This window comes from Harmonia axyridis, chromosome 7 (assembly GCF_914767665.1).
Source record: "Harmonia axyridis chromosome 7, icHarAxyr1.1, whole genome shotgun sequence".
Lineage (NCBI taxonomy): Eukaryota > Metazoa > Arthropoda > Insecta > Coleoptera > Coccinellidae > Harmonia > Harmonia axyridis.
Window position 1 is genome coordinate 20,293,570 of NC_059507.1, and position 8,180 is coordinate 20,301,749.

The window sequence follows — 8,180 nt, forward strand, 5'->3', positions numbered from 1 at the left end:
TTTGCATTGAAATATGTTGGTTGGCAGAACTAATTTCTTTAAGGCAAATTGATGAATTGACAGATAAAGCCGTGGCGGAAAGTTTGGAGTACCAATATAGAATAATAAAATATAACCATGAAAACTGTGCGTTTCTGATATATTCTCGCACGATTTTGTTCTACAAGATGTGGAAGAATGAACGGAATAACCACAGAATTAGAGAAAGATATTTTCTGCAAGAGTTAGGAACAACATTTTTTCTACAAGCGCTTGCAATGAATCGAAATTCAAAAAATTTTATTAAAAAGAGTTGCTCTTGGGGAGATGCGCTGAATCATTTCCTCACAACGATTTTTGCAGTTCACGTAATCAGCAGCACTCAACTCTTGAACAAGCATGGTTTTATACTGGAGATCGGTTTACATTTCCAAAGCTATTGCATGGTTTTGGTGAATGCTCGACTGCTACTCGAATTTTCCGGTGTTCTTACCGTTCTCGGTCGTCCATGTCCTGGCCCTCATCGTGCACTTCCTGTTTCCTCAAGTTGACGAACCCAAGTTTTGATTGAGCTTTCAGAGAGTACTGAAACGTCCCTATACTAACCTCTGTCGTGGTTTGAGAAGAAGAAGAACTGAAACGTTGACAGGACTGCCGAAATGCCCGATGAATCGCGATCACAGAATAGTTATTTTCGCAAACGGCAAAACCTCGATGCACTCCTGTCCGAATCATGGTACTGAATAAAAACTACTCACTCTAAGAACAAAAAGACTCCTTCCGCACCAACCTGCCCTCACCACATCCCGAAAAATGACCTGTCAAAACTCAATCCTACTAAATCCTGTCAATCGGCTCTGGCACACATAGATTAATAGGGTAGGCTTATGTAGATAAAGCAAAGGACTGCTTAATGATGATATATCACTACCATTCAATTCGGAGCTTCTAGTTTCCAATAAATTTCTCAAAAATAAACATTTATTTCATAAAGTTCATTTGAATATTTTAATCACTACGTTCGTAGAGCTTACAAAGGAAATAATTAAGCAAAGAAAACCTTCACCTCTGCTAACAAGTGCTCCGTCTAATTCACAAAAAAAGATCTTGAATTAAATTTGGCTTTGAAATTTAAATAAATCAATTATCATTTTGATATAACAGTGAATTTTTTTAACCACTCCGTTTGAAGTTCTGTCAGTGGCCAATGCATTTCCATAATCATCTTGGCTGCAGGATGAATTTTTTTGTAGCGTAAACAGTCGTATTCAGAATCAGAAATAAATATTTAGAGATAGAGATATTATTATAACTGTCGCGACCAGTGGCGAAAATTAGTGAAATACTTCTTAATTTACTTTAATTACCTGATAAATTTTTCGATCTGGTAACGTAGCTTACATTTTGACAAAACGGATTCGAGTGTCTCAAGGTCATATACCTATTCTCCTTGATTACCCAATCTTGTATTGTCTGAGGATGTGATCTCGTATGATCGCGAAACCTGTCACTGATTATGAGTGAAATAGATCTTTCCTTTTGAAGAAGCAGCTAAAACTCGCGTTGTAAACTGAAAACCCCAGCAACAAGTGAACAATCCAACAAGGAAACCGAAAACAAACTTCCCAGCATCTCATCCAGGAAGTTACCAGCATCAACATCTCCGACTAACTCAACCGACATACGTTCTGCCTGACCTCCTCACTTGTCACCGGCATTAAAAGACCATCCACAGCGTGGCGGGACCATAGACACAAATCCCTCAGATAAATCGAATCGGATCATCTATCAGATTTCGGATGTCGTCACAAACCCGACCGAAGCGAAGAAATGGAGTCTGTCGATGCATTTTATCTTCGTAGAGACGTGGCTCCGGTGGTGTAAAAAGGTTTTCGTCCGCTCGAGACCGAGATGAAGGAACTGGTGTACGACCTTTTCTGATTCCTCACTTTATTCATTCGTTGGAAGCTGATCGTGGACCGTTGTCGAAGTGATATCTTATTGGCCATCTGGTTTCGAGATATCGTTTGTTTCTATTCTGAACACTGGAGCGGAACCTTGAAATTTGGAGATATTGAAATGTTCCCGTTGAATTCTCGTGAAAAGTTTTTCTCTGGACTAGTAGAAGCCACTCCGAAATACAAGTAAGGTATCAGCAATATACTTCCTTTTAATTACAACTCTTCTTTCTTCTTCTCTTCATTTTTACTTATGAACATAGGTCTAATTCCTATAAAGTTTATGTACAGGGTGGGCACATTTCGATGTTTTAGCACTACAACTTTTAAACCAGATGAGATAGACAAAATCTGATACCCCATTTTCGGTCTCTTTTTCTGAGAAACTAACAAGGGTAGTATTCATTTTTGGCCATTTTCTTTTGTTTTCGAGTTATAAGCGAAAATTGGAAAAATGGAGATATCGAAAAACATTTAAATCTCCGCTAATACTGATGATAGAGCTCTGAGATTAAAACATTATACATGCACTTTTTACGTAGAATCCAGTGGCGTTCTCGTATTTTCGAAAGTGTTTCTATTTACGCAGCTATGACCCAAAGTTTTGTTTTTTCAAAAGGGAACACTAGATTTTTGTTTCATTTACTGAAAGCTTGATTTTTTCTGATTTCAAAAATATATAACATCAATATAAATAATAGAAAATGGCCAAAAACCTCTTTTCACCTAAGAGTCTCAATATTTGTATGGTTTCAACTGTTGATGAACACAGAAAAATTGAGCTCTCTGTAACAAGAGCAGTGTCCTTCCGTCAATCTGATTATTTCTATTCTTTTCCCTTATTTCTACAAAATTCGAATCAAAATATGTTTTATAAATTTTTGATCTAAAAATTGATTTGGAAATAAGGAAGAAACCACAAAATCGAATTTTTCAATCGAAAGAGTTGTATTAAGTTGCATGTATCAGGAGATTATTTACATAGGTCTCCAGAATCAAAACGCACAAGTACCAATCCATTTTAAACAGCGTATGAAACAATGCATATATGATTGAACTCAACAATTTAATTACGAAGGGACAAACAAGAAATAATATTTAACCTAATAATGACAACAATTGCACAAAGCACAGTCGACACCTCTTCTCGATATTTCAATAGATGAATATTTGAAACTGTGTTCAAGCTACCTAGGAAACTTTTTCCAAGTTCGTTTATCTTTTCGAAACTATTTGTATGAAGTAAATATAGATTCGAATTTTGTAGAAATAAGTGAAAAGCATAGAAATAATCAGGAAAAAATAAGCTTTCAAAAAATGGCACAGAAATATAGTGTTCCCATTCAAAAAAACATAACTTCGGGTCATAGCCTCGTAATTAAAAACCCTTTTGAAAAGACGAGCACGCCGCTGGATTCTTCGTAAAAAAGTGCCTGTATAATGTTTTAATTTCAGAGCTCTATAATCAATATCAACGCAGATATAAATGTTTTTCGATATCGTCATTTTTCCAATTTTCGCTTATAACTCGAAAACAAAAGAAGGTGGCCAAAAATGAATACTACCCTAGATAGTTTCTCAAAAAAAGAGACCGAGAAGTGGGTATCAGATTTTGTCTATCACCTCTAGTTTAAAAGTTGTAGTGCTAAAACATCGAAATTTGCCCACCCTGTACACAATTGTCACCACCAGGTTTAGGGATTCATCAAGCCAAGTAGCTTGATATTCCAACTACGTTACTTGAAAAACAAGCTTGTGAAAAATTACATACTTGAACTCAACTTGATTTGAGATATTTATTGCTTGACTTGATGAGCACGACGCACATCATATATTTCAGCGAGCTTATGCGCGCTTAGACAAAATTAGGGTGTTCCCGAGCTCCGAGAAGACTGGAGCGATCGGCAGCAGTGGCGAGTAGAAATGACTAATCTCTTCAATTAAGCAGAAACTTTCAATTGGAAATGAGATCAGGTAGATTTGAAATTTATTTATCCCAAGCTTTCTCGATTGCAACCGGTCTACGAATATAAGACGGATGTATCTATGATAGCACAGGTAACCAATATAAAGGTGTAGATCTAATAGTTCCACTGCTAATAATTATCATAGCAACATTAAGCTTTGCATCAAATTCATGAACATGAGCACTAGAAAGCAGAAAAACAGTATTCAGTAGCAGAAAAAACCAACTCCAAAGCAGCCGTACGAAGAGTTCTGGCACCAGCACCCCATGATAAATCAGCTAATTGCCGATGAATGTTATACCTCGACTACAATTCCATGCGTATATTTTCTGTGGGCCTTGAAATTCAAAGAAGAATTAAGTTTAACTCCAAGATATTTAGGGGTATAATTATGATTCAAAACGGAATAATTGGAAGTTACTTTCACTTTTCTATATTCTTCTTGATTATCCGAATTTCTGAAACTTCTATTTTGTTTGGATTAGGACATAAACTCCACTTAGAGAAATAATATTCCATAATTATTTTAGCTTCAATCAATCAATCAAGTAGTTTCACTAACTCCTAAATCACAATTTCAAAACACAAGAGCATAGCTTTATTTTTCAGTTAGGGTAGTCAGGGATATCAAACAAGTATAAATTGAAAAGTATGGGAGACAAAATCGATTATTCAACGTTTTGAAACTACTACTTTTGTCATCAACAAAACACGAAGTTTCCTGTCAAATAACATATTGTCAATCAAAAGTAAGAGTCAGAGGAACATTTTTTCAATCAAACGAAATATTTTTCCACATGGTATATGTAGAATGTAAAGACGCAATTATCACTAGAATGTGCTAAAAAGCTTAATGTCAGTGCTTTTCTTGTGATATTATGATTTTTTATTTCCATAATCCTCATAATGAGGTCAACACAAAATTTTACATGAAGAAATTGCTGTTTTGTATTTACTTACAAAATCTCATTTAGGTGGGATCTGTTCTTACTTACGATATCATTAAACCATTTTTTCGATATTCTGCTCGAGTTTTTTATGTTGGCATTTTAAAAGAAAAATAACCAATTTCCAGTTTTATGTGTGATATTCACTCGATTGACCTGGTGGCGCCATTTGCCACTACCACCTAGTTCCTATTCAAATACAAATACTACTATCCCATCTGTGTTGAGGAAGTTGCTAGAAGATTGCTTGCAAGTTAATTCATAGGAAAAATATTTCATTTTGAATATCAAAAATTCAGGGCTGAAACGGTTAGATGACTTTTTGAATGCACTGTTGTTATTGGTCACCAAGGAAACCACAGCATGAACATAACTTGATGTTTTTGACAGGAATTCGGGATATTCAGGAAATAATCTAGGCCTATATCTTTCGACAAAGGTACAAGTGTGAACTCCGAGGGTGTGTTTTCATCCGTAGGTACTTTATTTCTACGAATTAATAATTCATTCTTTACGTTCCGTTCGATACATAAGTAATATCAAATCAAGTAATGCAAACATAACCAACATAGGAACAGAAAATCGGTTCATATGCCCGATTATATTAACCTCTGATCGTTCAGAATATTTGATTTATTCGGTACAAATTGGACATTCGATTGACATTAATGTTGGAATTATTTGTACTAGAATTCAGGCATCGAATCCATCACACCTGGGAATAGTCGATATTTCTCTATGTATGTACAGGCTAATTCAATTACTACAACGTCAAAATAAATACGTCAGTGGATTTTCAGATTCGAAATCGAATTTCGCGTATATTATAATATATATTCTCAGGCATGTACCTTGTGACCTTTCGGTATTCCAATAAAGTACATTTCGATCCATCGGAATGATTGAATTATTTGTGAGGTGTCATCGCACTAGTAGCTATCCAGATAATTCAATTATCCCCACGTCAAGTTCGACAGGTTCGTAGCTTCAGGGAATAAATCATATTTTGCATCTATTAATTCATAGGATTTTAACGAGTTTCTGTTTAAATTATTGAATGATGAGCCAATGAACTAGCATAATAGATTTTCGTCGTCGCTAATGAAGATGAAATCAGCATTGCCACAGGAAATTGAATCTAAAAGTAAATCTTACATTTTTATATGGTTTATTTTTTTTTATGCAATATAAACTGGACAAACATATACAGGGTGTTCCTAAATTGAACGTACAAACGTAAAGGGGAGATTCCTTAAGTGAGTTTAAAAAAAAAGTCCCATAAACATGGGGTCGCAAACGTTTCGTTTTCGAGATACAGAGTGTTGAAGTTTGAATTTTTTTCAAGTTTTTTTCTCATAGTATCTACATTTCACAAGATATTCAACTGAAATTTGGCATAGATATTACATTTGAGAGTTCTCACCACGTGACATGGCAATTTCGATAGAAGATCTACAGGGTGATATTTTTTCTGGAACACTGCCACCTGTTCTTCAGCAGAACTTTTTTTTGGTGAGCAACTGTTAATTTGAAAAAATGTAAAAAGAAGCTTTGTTCTTATACTAAACTTTTCGTTCTTCTGTAGTTTTGTCGTATCTACCAACGATTTCGAGAAAAAAAAATTTGAACGATTCTCTCGAAATCACTTCACCAATAATTTATACTGATGCTTCGAAAACGGAAAATGGTATTTCAAGTGCAATATTTGTGGAAAAAATATCCCACTCATGGAACCTTCACCCAGCCTCAATATTTGCACTGCAAAAATGTATCCACTGTGGCAAGCATTAAAATACTGCGACTTATCGAACAACACCTCTTATGTAATATGCACAGACTCTAGAGAAGATTCGGAATCCCTTTATTAGTGACAGTCTCACTTCTCAGATTCAAGCCTCCTTTAAAAAATAATCAAAAACTGTTGTATTTGTCTGGACTCCTTCACATTCCGGAATTCTAGGAAATGAAATAGTCAACCAAACAGCTAGATTAACAGTGACCGGAGATTATGATAACAACTTTGTAAATACAATCAACCAATCTGATCTAAAAGCTTATTACAAGGAAAAATTTATTATGGAATGGGAAACCGACTGGAACAGAAGCAATGCCAAGTTAAGGGCTATCAAAAGTACCTAACGAAAGGAAAAAAAAATCAGCTTCTTGGACGTGCGAAAGATGTCTCTCTGACTAGATTAAGGACAGGACACAAATCTCACATCGCTCTACTTGCTACGTGGAATTCATCAACCAAGGTCAGAAGATTGTAATCAGGTTTTCACAGTTTATCATATATTGGTAGACTGCAAAAAATACCAAAGTATATGCAATGAATTGAATCTGATTGATACAATTGAAACTATTTCAATGAAGGAATCCAAACATGATGAAAAAGTGATAAGATTCTTAGAAAAGACACATTTGATGGAAAAAATATGATAGGTTGATATTGTTGATATTCTCGTATGATTTTATTTTGATTGCTTCCAATTCTAGTCATATTCAAAAGTTTTCATTCCAGTCATGCTTTTACACCTTTTATTCCAGTTATATTATTTATGTTTATTTATTTTTTCATTTATTTATTTATTTATACACTTTTTATTCTAGTCATCTTTTTTTTATACACTGTGTTTGTGAATTTGTTTGCCGATGTGTCCATAGTAGGTCTCTTTGATTGAAATCGGCATATCTCTCTACAAGGCTAATGACTGTAGTAGTCGATGTCATCAACAACAAAAAAATACATCTTTTTGGGTGGAAGTGAGGAAAAACTTAAAAATTGAATAATTTAGTTATAAAGCATATTAATATCGAATAAAGGAAAAATCTATATTATAAAGAAAAATTTCATGAGGTGGTGATAATATAAAGGCATATTAAGTTTCAATTTTTTTATATAAGCAGATAGACACTCCCAACTACTTCACAAAATCAATTGCAATTGATTTTGTGAAGTAGCTTATTTACTTTGTAGTAAATAAGCTACTTTACACAATCCAAGCTCAACGAAGAAGTGTTAGAGTATTACTTCATCCGAACAAATTACGAGAGAGGCAACCAACATTACATACCACCAGCATTACTTATCTCACCACCGCTGCGCTGTAAGCGCTTAAGCGGGTTACGAGGCCATCGAGGGTTTTCGAGAGAAAGAACAAGAATAGATTTTCAATGATCTTGAGCGAATGATAGAGATCTAACCTTAGATATTAGTCCCTTCAACAACGAGCTCGCTCAGAGAAAGATATTCTAGAGATTATATTAAACTATAAAACTTAAACTGCGTTTTAGTGAATACTCTGCAAAACCTAGAAATCCAACAAGAA